This window comes from Tiliqua scincoides, chromosome 8 (assembly GCF_035046505.1).
Source record: "Tiliqua scincoides isolate rTilSci1 chromosome 8, rTilSci1.hap2, whole genome shotgun sequence".
NCBI classification, from domain to species: domain Eukaryota; kingdom Metazoa; phylum Chordata; class Lepidosauria; order Squamata; family Scincidae; genus Tiliqua; species Tiliqua scincoides.
This window is the reverse complement of record NC_089828.1, coordinates 44,436,329-44,450,485: the sequence shown is the minus strand read 5'-3', so window position 1 is coordinate 44,450,485 and position 14,157 is coordinate 44,436,329. Positions and strand designations below refer to the sequence as shown.

The window sequence follows — 14,157 nt, the reverse complement described above, 5'->3', positions numbered from 1 at the left end:
GTGGAAGCAGACGGGGTTGTACCAACTCCAACACAGATAAGGTGTGCTATCTAGAGTGTGGGGGGGGGGTGACTCTGAAGAGTACTGAACAGCAGAGATTCTTATTCAAAATCAAAACCAAAACAGTGTCTGCAGAATGAAGTGATAAGACTTTTCTGGAGGAAAATTCCATTAGGGGTTAGAAGCCATGTGCAACCTCTTGATTTTAGAAATGGGCTATGTCAGAATGCCAATGAAAGGGAGGGCACCAGGATGCAGGTCTCTTGTTATCAAGTGTGCTCCCTGGAGCATTTGGTGGGCCCCTGTGAGATACAGGAAGCTGGACTAGATGGGCCTATGGCCTGATCCAGTGGGGCTGTTCTTATGTAAGACAAACCAGAATTACCCATTTTACATGGATTAGAGAGGCAAAATCAAAATGTAAGTAGTTTATTAAAAGTAAAAAAATATAAAGGAATTTTAGTGTCCCAATGTTATGCATGTCTACTCAGAAGTAAGTCTCATTAGAGTCAATGGGGCTTACTCCCAGGAAAAGGTGGATAGGATTGGGCTGTTAAACAAAATGGGGGAGGAAGAGGGATAGCATTCTTGATCCTTTCTGAAACAAGTAGGTAGTGATCTGAAGAAGGAGAGGTACTTTTCAGTTTCATCTGATGCTTCCAACTCTGGGAATGTAAACATCTGCCCAGTGCTGCACAGTTTTTCTCTCAGGAGCAAGGAGGAGTAGGCCATAAATTACTAGATTTTTACAAAATAAATATCCAGGAATATTTATGGAAGTATTAAGAAAATAAATAACCAGGTCTATAGATCGGAGAGATTAGTGCTTACAGTGTGGACAATAAGTTGGTGAACTATGGCAAGTGTAATTCCATCTTTTAGAAACTGAGTACTGAAAATGACAGTGCAGTCTGCTTATATTCCACCCATACTGCAAACAAGACTGAACTTGTCTTGTTTGGGATTTGAATCTGGGTTCTTGGAAGGTGGGAAATGCAGGGGGGAAAAAATAAGATTACTGAGGTTGGGGTGGGCATAAGGTTCACAAATGACTTTAGATCACTGTTAAGAGTCTCCAGGCTCTGGAGTGATCCTCTCCCCACTCCTAAGGGATTTTGAACTGGACTTCCTACCTCCATACCTATGTGTCTTTGTATTGCTATATTGTCTTCTTTTTTAAAAAAAGAGAGAGAAATCAATAAAACAATAAATAGAAAAGAATTAAAATGCCAAGTTCATTGGTCTTGTTAGCAGGAGGATGATCTCAGCGAAAGGCGGAGATCCCAGGGAGAGGGACCACTTGCACACCATGGTAAGGCTCCCTACAAAACGTAGTGCTTTGCACCCCCTCTAGCTACGCCACTGCCTTCCTTAGTACCTCCTTGTGTATGCAGGTCTTTTGTATCAGGAAGGAGATGCAGCCAAGACCAAAGCATACACATGCATTTCTGCAGTCAGATCATACTTGGCAAGTCTGGGAGAAGAAGCTGCCCGTCCTTGGCAGTTTGCCAAGGAAAAGAAGAAGGTGATTTGTAGGCGGATGTCAGAGAAATGGGACAGGCCAAGGACGTCTGGGCACCGAAGACTCTCTTCTGGCATGTTAATCCAAAATGAGTTCGGTTGCACTTTGTAAACCCCCAACCTCCTCTTTCCAGCACTGTCCTTGAGAAGCACTGATCTATGAGGTGCTTCTCCCTGGAGCTTCTTGATAGACCTTCTTAGACTGCTCCTGGCTGCTGCTAGTTTTGTTTTTGACTTCTTTTTTTTAATATTTTAGTTATTTTTAATTATATTTTATATTTGCAATATACACATTGAGCAGGAAAGCAATGAATAACTTGTTTTTTGAGCAAGAAAGCAATGAAGACATTTTAAAAGTATAGAGAAAAGAGCCCCACTCTTTGTGCCTGAGAATGGCAATGAAAGGCACAGAGGCAAAGACCATCCTGACCATTGTGAACCTGCAGCAGATCCTGAAGGAGAGTAGAGCTTGTCAGGCAGGGGTTCCTCATGGTGCACCACCACTGCCAACCTCTGGCCAAAGAAGGAAACTGCAGGGAAACCACTCAGATCAGCAAGAGAAGCTCTATGCAGGAACCAATAATGGTTGATGAATTGGGGTTGATTCGCTTGCTCACCTTCCAGTGTGATATATGCTATCCCCTGCCAAGAGGGCCATCAGCTGTCTCTCCATAAAGCAAACTAGTTAATCTCTATGCAGAACAATAAACGGGTACAAATCTGATATAAAAAATGGAAACATTCATCATCAGTGAAAGAACCATCTCTCAGGACCTTCTGCTGCTGATCTGAAAGTCACCATTTCACAACAAAGGAACTTCAAAGGGAGATTCCCAGCATGAAAACGCTGAACTAGGATTTATCAGAAAGTTTGTTTTTCTCCATTCAGGCTTGAATTGAGATAATGGTTTCTTGTCACATTACATTTCTTAGAAAGATTACACAGATTACACATTACACAGGCTTAGAAAGAGTATGTTGTTACCAATTACTTCTGCTGTGCCTTGTGGCTGTACTATCTTACATATGTATTTAAGCTTTACAAAGAATAGTCACAGACATTGCACTGCATAAGAAGAATAAAGCTGTTTTGGTCCTGAGTTCCACAGAGGGCTGGTGGGATTCCCTGAGGCACTTAGTCTTTGACAGTGGTTGACCAGGTGCCTCAGGGAAGCCCACAAGCAGGAGGTGAAGGCCACAGTCCTCTCCCCCTGCTGCTCCCCTGCAACCATGTTCAGGAAGCTGCAGGGGAGAAATATGGTTTCTCCCCTGCAGAAATAAGGTTCTAATTGAAACCTTATAGAAAGGTTTCTATAGAAATAGAAATTGCATCTGATCTAGTGGGCTGTAGTTCACAAATGCTTGTGCTACAATAAATTTGGCCTCTGTGTGGTCACAGGTTGTGAACCTTCACATAAGAGCAGCTTCCTGAAGCAGGAGAGGCCATTCCACTTCCTTTTGCTTGGCAAATTCTGCTCCTTTGCGCACATTTTTTTTCCCATTGGAGAGACAAGCTGACCAACATGAACAAGATCACTCTGAGACTTGCACAACAGAAACAAGGTGGAAAACAGCAGGCTCAAAAACCCTTGTCAGAAAAACATCTTCTCTGGAAAAGATATGTTGGGTTGATTGCCAACCCCTAGGCCCGTGGTTCCCAAGTTTTCTGATTGGTGGCTCCCTTGATCTACTTAGCCATTGGCCGTGGCTCCCCATTAGGGCTACAGTCCTATCCATTGGATAGGGCAATTGTATTGGAATTGCAGAAGATCTGGTGAGAAGGTAGATGTGGTGTCAGCAGTGGCCCCTTTAAGGGTAAGGCCTGGGCATCCAGCAGAGTGTGCTGCACAGCTGCAGCCACTTGAAGGCAATAGGGCCCTCAGGGATATAATGGGCACCTGAGGCAGGAAGGGGGTGTGGGTTGGAGAAGGAGTGCAGGTTGGAGAGGAGACTGACTGGGCTGATTGACTTTGGAATCTGACCTTGGACTGTGACTTGGTGTATTGACTTGGATATCCTGACTGATTTGACTGACTTACCTGAAACCTGACCTTGGACTGTGACTTGGCTTATTGGCTCTGGACTCTGACTTGGCCACTTTTGTTGATTGGACTGGGAACTGACTCTGACTCTTGCTTGCTGCACTGGTGAGTCAACCAAGGGAAACTAATCAGCCTTAAGCGGGCATGATACCCAGTGGGGAGGAGTTGTGGCAAGACAGCAATGGGTTTTGCAAAGATTCCATAGCTCCCCTGGCTGGTTTCCATGGCCCTTTGCAGAGCCACGGCTCACAGTTTGATAACCACTGTCCTATGCTACAGTCTTGCCCTTTCTTCCTCCTTAGTGGCTTACTCCCAAAGCCTGTCACACCTTTGACCTCTGCCCCATTTACCTCATCACTAGTTTGGAAATGGACTCATAAAGCCCTCAGAGCAATCCTTGCAGCTTCCAGCTCCTCCCCTTCCTGATCTGTATCTTAGATCAGGCTTCCCTGCTGTGGAAGCAATAGAATCAATAGCACTGAAACTTTTGCGCAGAGGGCAACCTCTCACTGTATCTTTTGGTGACAGTGGCTCAAGCGCACTGCTTTTTGTCCGCTGCACCACAGATGGGGCTGCTCTGGCTCTCTGGGTGAGCTTGAACAATTGGGGGGGGGGAATCTCCAGGAACAGCTTCCGTTGGAGTTGGCAACTTGTCCTGGGAGTCTTCTCTGTCTCTCTCATTTGCCTGTCTCTGTAGTTGCTACACTTTAAACCTTGAGGTTTAGTAAACTTTCCTGCAACCACTGTGCTGAAGAACCCTTGCATATCTGTCATAGAGTTCCTGACTGCTGCAGAGGATTCTGGAATGTCATGCTGGGTGCATGTCTCACCCAGGACAATGGCCAGGCCTGGCGGAACACACATTCACCCAGTTTGAATTGATAACATTACTTAGGACATGTCTAAGGCTCTTCCTGCAGCTGCAACTTGGGGAAAATTGCTGGGCATGCAGATTTTTCAGGGATCTTCATTTTCCATTGCTTATCCTTCTCACTGAGGAGCCCATCATATACTTCTGAGGAATATCAAGGTTTCCCCACAGTTGGAAAACCATGGGACTCTCAATTTCTCGGCTGCTTCTCTGTGGCTTGAGAACTATCCTGTTCTTATTTTTCAAGGCATGTAAAGCATTTTTTTTTAAATGACAGCTGAGATTCTCAAGATGCCAAAAATGCATTTCTTCAGCTGTCTGATTGCGGAAGCACCTCATTCCGCACCAGCTCTCAGCAATGTTCAAAAAAACCTTTAATTATAGCTACGAATGGATGACTCACCATGAGGAAAAATTCTGCATCCCACGTCTTCCAGATCAAGTCTCCTCTCAACGCTGCTCCTCCGTTGCCAGAGTGTAGGAGTGTATCATGTTCCTCGCTTTCCTGAGCAGTAAAGGGCTTCAGGGGCAACACTGAGAGGTGAGAGAGTCCTGGAGGCTGAGGGTAGTTTAGTAAGATTTCCTTATTTACAAATATGCAAGCTGAGGAACTGGAAGCCAGCACTGAAAGGGGCAGTGGAAGATTTCACAGCACTCCTTCTCTCCAAAGCAAGTCACATCACATGCCTCACAAGTATGTGTAGCATTTCCCAAGGTTGCTTCTCCCAGGAAGCAGCATAACTGACCTTTTCTCCTTTGCTGGCTGTGTTCCAGCTCCAAGTGGTTTTTCTCGAGCAGCTGTTCCTCTCACCTACCCAAGCCAGCAGGCTACACATTAGTCACCAACTCATGTCCAATTAGTCATGGACATAACCTCTAATGCCAGCCCTACACATAAGGACTGCCAAGTCTGATTCACCCAAACCCCTGAGATATGAGAGGAGGGGTCTGGTGAAGTCACAAGGCAAGGTCTTTTGATGTTACGTGACTGCCAACCCTTGACAAATTGGGGGGGGGGGAGAAACAGGCTGGGGTGGAGCCCAGCTGCAGCTCAAAAATTGTCTAAAGTGGATAAATCTTTGCTACTTGCCCACCTGAGAAAAAAAGCTGGAGACCCCAGATTATTGTTGACAAACTTGCAGCCTGGTGAGAGAGCAACAGCTTTGCCCATAAGAAGTTCTCCCAGGTTCAGTTCCTGGCATCTCCAAGTAGGTGTGAATCTCCAGGTGTATGTGTGAGAGAAATGAACTTCTATCTGAAGACCTGGGCCACTCAGTCGAAACACTACTGAGCCACTGGTGGAGCAAAGTGGAGCAGTTTGATCTGGCCTAAGGCAGTATCATATGTTTTGGGATAAGGCCATAGCACTGTAGCAGAGTGCATGCTTTTCATAGAGAATGACCAAAACTACCACCGCTTACCTGGCAGCACTCAAGCCACTACTTCTGCTGTTCTCACTCCTGGATTTGAAAATGAAAACAGGAATGGCGCAGAAGAGGAACTGTGGAGCAGAACAGGGTGGTGAATTACAGCATCAGAGGCAGACATTTCTAGCATGATCCTAGCTTGTTTCCAGCGTGATTTATTTAAAAACAGAAGTCAAATAGTGTTGAACGTACTTTGGGCTGTTTTTGCAACATTTAATCATTGCCTCCAGTCAATAAAGCTACTTTATTTACCTCTGTACCCTGCTTTTACAGTCTCCAGAATGGGTGGCTCCTTGTCAGCAAGTTCAAAACCCCCTCCTCCACTGTCTTGCCATACAAAATGTCTGCTTCTGGTTGTTTCCTTGGAGCAGAGACGTAGGATTACGTTGCTAAATGGAGGTGGCCATCTTCTCTAGCTCTGAGCTAGAAAAATTCTAGCATGGGTAGCATGCTAGAACTTAAAAAGGGAACACGTCCCTAGTGTGCTAGGAGCTTAAAAAAACAACTCTAGTATGTCTAGCCCTAGAAGGTAAAAAAAAATAATGCAGACATATACTCTCTCTTTCCTCTACACTTCCTCTCCTTTCCATTCTCCTCTTTCCTCCGTTCCATGTCCGCTCTGTCCTCCATGCTCCCTCTCCATTCCATTCCCCTCTTTATTTTCAAATTCAGGGAGTATGAGGAATGGTGATGTAAGTGGGAGAATGGAAGTGGGCAGGGATGGGAAGATCCAGCGTGGCTTGACTCGAATCGAGTCTAGAGTCACCGCCCCCTGCAACTCAACTCAAAAACAAGTCATAAAGGGGGCACTTTGCGACTCTAAAGGACTTGAGTCGAGTCACCCCCACTTGAAAAGTCCGCTGTGGAAAAAAATGGAGCTGCTGCTGGGCTCTGTGTGTGTGTGTTGGATTTCTCTTTGAACACTCCCCTGCTTTCCCCACCCATCGGGCAAATACCGCTGCCCGAATAGCCCCTCCTGACCAAGGAATTAAGTCAGATAGAGGTTGAAAGTGAAGATGTTTCAGACCTCATTGATAAATTAAAGATCAATAAGTCACTGGGCCTGGATGGCATCCACCCTAGAGTTATTAAGGAATTAAAGAATGAAGTTGCTGATCTCTTGACTAAAATATGCAACTTGTCCCTCAAAACGGCCACAGTGCCAGAGGGTTGGAGGATAGCAAATGTCATACCAATCTTTAAAAAGGGAAAGAGGGGGGACCGGAGAAACTATAGGCTGGTCAACCTAACATCTATACCGGGTAAGATGGTGGAATGCCTCATCAAAGATAGAATCTCAAAACACATAGACAAACAGGCCTTGCTGAGGGAGAATCAGCATGGCTTCTATAAGGGTAAGTCTTGCCTCACAAACCTTTAAGAATTCTTTGAAAAGGTCAACAGGCATGTGGATGCGGGAGAACCCATGGACATTATATATCTGGACTTTCAGAAGGCGTTCGACATGGTCCCTCACCAAAGGCTATTGAAAAAACTCCACAGTCAGGGAATTAGAGGGCAGGTCCTTTCCTGGATTGAGACCTGGTTGAAGACGAGGAAACAGAGAGTGGGTGTCAATGGGCAATTTTCACAATGGAGAAAGGTGAAAAGTGGTGTGCCCCAAGGATCCTTTCAAACGCTTCATAAATGACCTGGAGACAGTGAGGTGGCAAAGTTTGCAGACGACACCAAACTTTTCCAAGTGGTGAAGACCAGACGTGATTGTGAGGAGCTCCAGAAGGATCTCTCCAGACTGGCAGAAAGGGCAGCAAAATGTCAGATGCGTTTCAATGTAAGTAAGTGTAAAGTCATGCACATTGGGACAAAAAATCAAAACTTCCCAGATAGGCTGATGGGTTCTGAGCTGTCTGTGACAGATCAGGAGAGAGATCTTGGGATGGTAGTGGACAGGTTGATGAAAGTGTCGACCCAATGTGCAGCGGCAGTAAAGAAGGCCAATTCTATGCTTGGGATCATTAGAAAAGGTATTGAGAACAAAACGGCTAATATTATAATGCCGTTGTACAAATCTATGGTAAGGCCACACCTGGAGTATTGTGTCCAGTTTTGGTTGCCACATCTCAAAAAGGACATAGTGGAAATTGAAAAGGTACAAAAGAGAGCGACTAAGATGCTTACTGGGCTGGGACACCTTCCTTATGAGGAAAGGCTACAGCTTTTGGGCCTCTGCAACCTAGAAAAGAGACGCCTGAGGGTAGGGACATGATTGAGACATACAAAATTATGCATGGGAAGGATAAAGTGGATAGAGAGATGCTCTTTACACTCTCACATAACACCAGAACCAGGGGACATCCGCTAAAATTGAGTGTTGGGAGGGTTAGGACAGACAAAAGAAAATATTTCTTTACTCAGCGTGTGGTTGGTCTGTGGAACTCCTTGCTGCAGGATGTGGTGACGGCATCTGGATGCCTTTAAAAGGGGATTGGACAAGTTTCTGGAGGAAAAATATATTATGGGTTACAAGCCATGATGTGTATGTGCAACCTCCTGATTTTAGAAATGGGCTATGTCAGAATGCCAATGCAAGGGAGGGCACCAGGATGAGGTATCTTGTTATCTGGTGTGCTCCCTGGGGCATTTGATGGGCTGCTGTGAGATACAGGAAGCTGGACTAGATAGGCCTATGGACTGATCCAGTGGGGCTGTTCTTATGTAAACAGGGTGGGAGGGGTGGGAGGGACTGCATGAGGGGGGGGGAGGAATCAGCAAGAGGGTTGGGCACAGCAGCTTTGAGGCTTACCAGGATGACCCAATCTTTTGCAGCTCTACTCAGAAGTAGTCCCTCTTAAGCCAGTCATTCAATGAGGGTTCCTCTGCCCAAGTAACAACAGAGCCAAAAGAGGCCATGCATTTGGAAAGCATGATTGCTACAAATTGCCTCCTCCTCCTCCCTGGGCTTCTGCAGCCAATCGTAAGGGAAGAACCCCCTTGGATTCATCCACTTGCCTTCTTTCAGCCAAAGAAAATACCAAACCTCTTGCATCCAATGATCATCTGTTCCTTCCTTCCTATCAGAGTTGAGCAAAAGCGCTTTCTCCTGCTTTCCCCTCCTGCTCAGATGCATTAGGAACCTCCCTGCTGCTCGCCCCATCTGAATGATGGCCCCACAAGGTTTTTCATGCTACAAAAACAGTAAGCAAGCACACCCAGACACAGGCAGACTCAGGTCAGTATACATGGGAATGACTGCTGAGTCAGGGGGTCCTTGACTTGAGTATTTTTCCAAGTCTTCTATGCGCGCAACACACAAGTCGTCTGGCCCTTATTTAAATATTATTTTAATTTCTCTTCCCCCCCCCCCCCCAAGCACTGGAGCATAATGACTTTAGGGCCAAATGATGCATTCCATTATGCATGTGACTGAAGCTGAGATACTCCTTTTTTTACTCTCTGAACAGTAACCACTGGGTTTGGTAAACCCCAGTAACAGTGAACCCCAGATTTGCATTTGGACCACACTGTAGGAGAGAAGGGGCATTACCCTTTCTCCTGTCATAGCTTTTAAAATTCAAATAAAATAAGACTACAATCCTGATATAGACATTCAACTGGGAGAAAGTCCTACTGAATTCAATAGGACTTACATCTGAATAGACTTTGGTTGAATTGCACTGTTAATAAACAAATAATTAAAGATCATGCCCCTTTCTGCCCCCCCTTCCTGTCCTTAACCTATGGGCACAATCCTAACCAGGTCTAGTAGAAGTAAGTCCTATTTTGTTCAATGGGGCTTACTCTCAGGAAAGTGTGGTTAGAATTGCAGCCTGTGTTGCCAGGTTTTGATAGGTCTCCAGAAGAAAGTTGGGGTAGGGGCCAATGGAGTCTCCATGGAGAGAATGTCAGCATTATCACTGAGAAGACCCAGCTCCTTGGGAATGCCTGCTGCCCCTCTGAAGACAAGGAGGTTAAGAACATAAGAACAGCCCCACTGGATCAGGCCATAGGCCCATCTAGTCCAGCTTCCTGTATCTCACAGCGGCCCACCAAATGCCCCAGGGAGCACACCAGATAACAAGAGACCTCATCCTGGTGCCCTCCCTTGCATCTGGCATTCTGACATAGCCCATTTCTAAAATCAGGAGGTTGCACATACACATCAGGCTTGTAACCCATAATGGATTTTTCCTCCAGAAACTTGTCCAATTCCCTTTCAAAGGCATCCAGGCCAGATGCCATCACCACATCCCTTGGCAAGGAGTTCCACAGACCAACCACATGCTGAGTAAAGAAATATTTTCTTTTGTCTGTTCTAACTCTTCCAACACTCAATTTTAGTGGATGTCCCCTGGTTCTGGTATTATGTGAGAATGTAAAGAGCATCTCCCTATCCGCTCTGTCCATCCCCTGCATAATTTTGTATGTCTCAATCATGTCCCCCCTCAGGTGTCTCTTTTCTAGGCTGAAGAGGCCCAAACGTCATAGCCTTTCCTCATAAGGAAGGTGCCCCAGCCCAGAGGTTATTTGAATCTCTCCCTCTTTCCCCTCATGACTGCTGTTTGCCATGGGAAGGATGCCCCTTTGGCTTACCTCTTTTTGTATGTTCCTGGCTCCAAGAGATAAGAATTGCACATTAAAGAAAGTGCAGGAGAATGAGCACATATATTGAGTAAATGAAGTTCACCAGTTAGGATTTAATGGATTAAACCTCTGGCACAGCATCAGAGAAGGCAACTAAAATAAAATGCATCTCTTTTTGAGACTGAATGCAGCAGCCAAGGGAATGGCTGGCTTTAATTCCCAGCCCTGTATTTTCAGGAGCATTGTTAAAAGGCAGCAGGGAAATGCTAAATTGATCAGCATCAACCACAGGAAGATTTTAATACAGGGGTGACCTGATACAGTGGAGGACAGAGAGCCTATACCTTTAACCACTGTATAGAAGAGAGAATTTTGGTAGGTGCAGGTCAACATGGAAGGGCTTAAAAAGCTGCACCAGCCAAAATTCCCTCTTCTATACAATGGTTAAAGGTATATAGGCATTCTGTCCTCCACTGTATCTGGTCACCCCTGTATTAAGAGCTTCCTGTGGTTGATGCTGCTCAGTTTAGCATGTATCTGATCACCCTGTCTAAATAAAAACAAATGCTTGCATGAAGACAGACATCTTGGTGTACTGTCTCTATAAGGGCCAAGTCCAGAGATAAGTTGTACAGTACGCCCCCCCCCATCTTATACACTGGGCTTTTCCGGTAAGCTTTAGGCAGTGCATAGCTGAGTTATTATTAGCTTGTGTGCTCTGTAGTTCTGCTGTTCTCACACATCTATTAGACATGTCTTTTTTTAGAGCGGTAAAGGCAATCTGAAAGTCAGTGATGTTCTTCCCCTCTGCCCTCCCACAGCCACATCCCTCTTTCAAACAATTGACATAAAATTATTAGTTATAATACTATCCCTCCAAAATGTTGGAGACCTGTGCCAGTGTTCAGTGTGTGTGTGGTTTATTAGTGATTAGCACCACCATATTAAGCCCAAATGGGGTCAGCTCTTAAATACTGGTTCTGCCATGTTTTCAGTATAAAACACCAGCTTTGGAGGGCACTTATTGGCTGATATCTTTGTCATTACTAATCAACCACATGCCCACAAACCCCGCAATCCTTGGCACAGTTCTGCAACATTGGGGGGGGGAGAGTATTATTATCACTAATACTGTAATTTCACATCATTTGTCTGGACCAGGGTTGTGGCTGTTGGAGGGCAGAGAGAGGAAAATCACTGAATTTTCAGTTTTTATTGAATCTTCTGGGCCAGTGCAGAATTGGGAAAGGCGAGGCAGCTAACACAGCAACAGCACTGAGAAAGTAATGTGCATCATGATGGTCGCAGCATGTTCTGGCAGAAGTGATTTACTGGAAACACTTGAAAGCAAGATAGCAGCCTAATCACCACAAAGAGCCTCTTTCAGTAGTGTTTAATATCCAGGAGCTGTTTCCATCTTTTAAACTGAGGCTGCCTCTGTACAAACTGGTGGCATGTAGGCTATTCAGCTGATTTATTTATTTGAAAGAAATAATTGAGCCTCTAACACTGGCTTGTAACTGAGCCAGCAAAGAGCATCAATCTGAGTCCTCCATTTTCCGTTTACCAGTTTTATTCCCAAGTACAACAGATGAGATGGAGAACCGAATATGTCAGGCTTCTTGGTTGGATTTATAACTCCAAAACATCTTTTCCGATGGAGTCTTCTTACTCCTTTTCTAAAACATTGTCTAGTAGTTTTAGATTTCTGTCACTAGTTGTCAAGACACAGCCTTGTTGTGACTTGTGCACCATCGAAACCCTTACTGCATGGAGTCATTGGCTTGTGTGAACACAGCCTTGGAATGGCTGGAATGACTGGTGTGGAGTTTGGAGCTACAGAACTTGCACAGACCATCAAAACCCTTACTGCATGGAGTTATTGGCTTGTGTGAACTGGAATTGGAATGGCTGGAATGACTGGTTTGGGATTTGGAGCTACAGAACATGCACGGACCAGAGGTGTAACTAGGGTGGGGCCTGATGGGCACCTGTCCCAGGTGCTAGGCCGAGAGGGCACAATGTGCAAGGCAGTCACTTGAGACTCCACAGGAGAAGAAATGGGGGGGGGGGCATGAAGCCACCAGCGCCTCCTCCTCCAGGGAGAACCCAGAAGTGACATCACAATGTCATGTGACATTGTGACATCACTGCCCCGGAGCCGGGGCTTCGAGTTACGCCTCTGGCATTAGCGTTCAAACTCTGTAATAGTTTTTCTTTTTCTTTCCCTGTCAATAATCCATGCTGAAGAGGTTCTGTTCATACAGATGAGACCTGGATTAAGGTGACACTCGTCACCCACCCCGATAACCATGTAGTGGGATGGCACCCACCAGTCAAGCTGGCAACTTGATGGGCTTAGAAATTGCATCGCCCCTCTTCAAAGAATATCCGATGAATCTTGAAAGGCACCAGTGGGAGCCAAGCCTGGCTCCATGCGGGTCCAGGGGAGCCAGATCCATTGAGCCAGATCCATGAATGAATAATCTGCGGCTATGGAGGTTCCACCTATATAAGGTTTTGGTCGAGCTCCCTCTCTTTCGTTGATATAGTTTGCCTTTTTATTTTATTTTATTATATATTGTTTTGTTTTTTTGTTTCATTGATTGTGTTGTAATGTTTGATTATATTTTAACAGCCTGTGAGCTGCCTTGTAAACAAGCTAAACAAGCGAGCTTGTAAGCGAGCTAAACCTTGTAAGCGAGCTAAACAAACGCATCGGTAAAGCAGCTACCACGTTTTCCAGACTCACAAAGAGAGTCTGGTCCAACAAGAAACTGACGGAACATACCAAGATCCAGGTCTACAGAGCTTGCGTCCTGAGTACACTTCTGTACTGCAGCGAGTCATGGACTCTTCGCTCACAACAGGAGAGGAAACTGAACGCTTTCCACATGCGCTGCCTCTGATGCATCCTCGGCATCACCTGGCAGGACAAAGTTCCAAACAACACAGTCCTGGAATGTGCTGGAATCCCTAGCATGTATGCACTGCTGAAACAGAGACGCCCGTGGTGGCTCGGTCATGTCATGAGAATGGATGATGGCTGGATCCCAAAGGATCTCCTCTATGGAGAACTCGTGCAAGGAAAGCGCCCTACAGGTAGACCACAGCTGCAATACTAGGACATCTGCAAGAGGGATCTGAAGGCCTTAGGAGTGGACCTCAACAAGTGGGAAACCCTGGCCTCTGAGTGGCCCGCTTGGAGGCAGGCTGTGCAGCATGGCCTTCCCAGTTTGAAGAGATACTTGGCCAACAGTCTAAGGCTAAGAGGCAAAGAAGGAAGGCCCATAGCCAGGGAGACAGACCAGGGACAGACTGCACTTGCTCCCAGTGTGGAAGGGATTGTCACTCCCGAATTGGCCTTTTCAGCCACACTAGACGCTGTTCCAGAACCACCTTTCAGAGTGCAATACCATAGTCTTTCGAGACTGAAGGTTGCCAACAAGAGCTGCCTTGAGGCCCACTTAGGAAGTGGAATGGGAATGTGCACTGGTAAATAAATAAATAAATTTTATTTACTCATTTAAAATCATATTGACTGTGCCTTTGTTGCCATATGGCACCCAGAGCAGCACACCTTACAAAGCAAAAACAAGAAACCAAGCCAAAATAATATAAACCATGGTACATAAGCCGGGGTACATAAGCCATGGTACATAAGCCGGGGTACATAAGCCATGGTACATAAGCCAGGGTACAAGCCATGATGTGTATGTGCAACCTCCTGATTTTAGAAATGGGCTATGTCAGA

The 14,157-nt window shown here is 45.7% G+C and overlaps 1 protein-coding gene across 3 annotated transcripts in view; it reads right to left on the bottom strand.

The window, feature by feature from the left end:
- LOC136658403 (uncharacterized) overlaps positions 1-5,317 on the bottom strand; it is a 125,692-nt gene extending 120,375 nt beyond the window's left edge. For 2 of the 3 annotated variants that reach the window (XM_066634962.1, XM_066634964.1), the window contains exon 1: positions 4,838-5,317. The gene's annotated coding sequence lies outside the window, so the exon portion shown is untranslated. The remainder of the gene's footprint in view (positions 1-4,837) is intronic. The other variant, XM_066634963.1, reaches the window with a different exon arrangement.
- Positions 5,318-14,157: the final 8,840 nt, after the last annotated feature.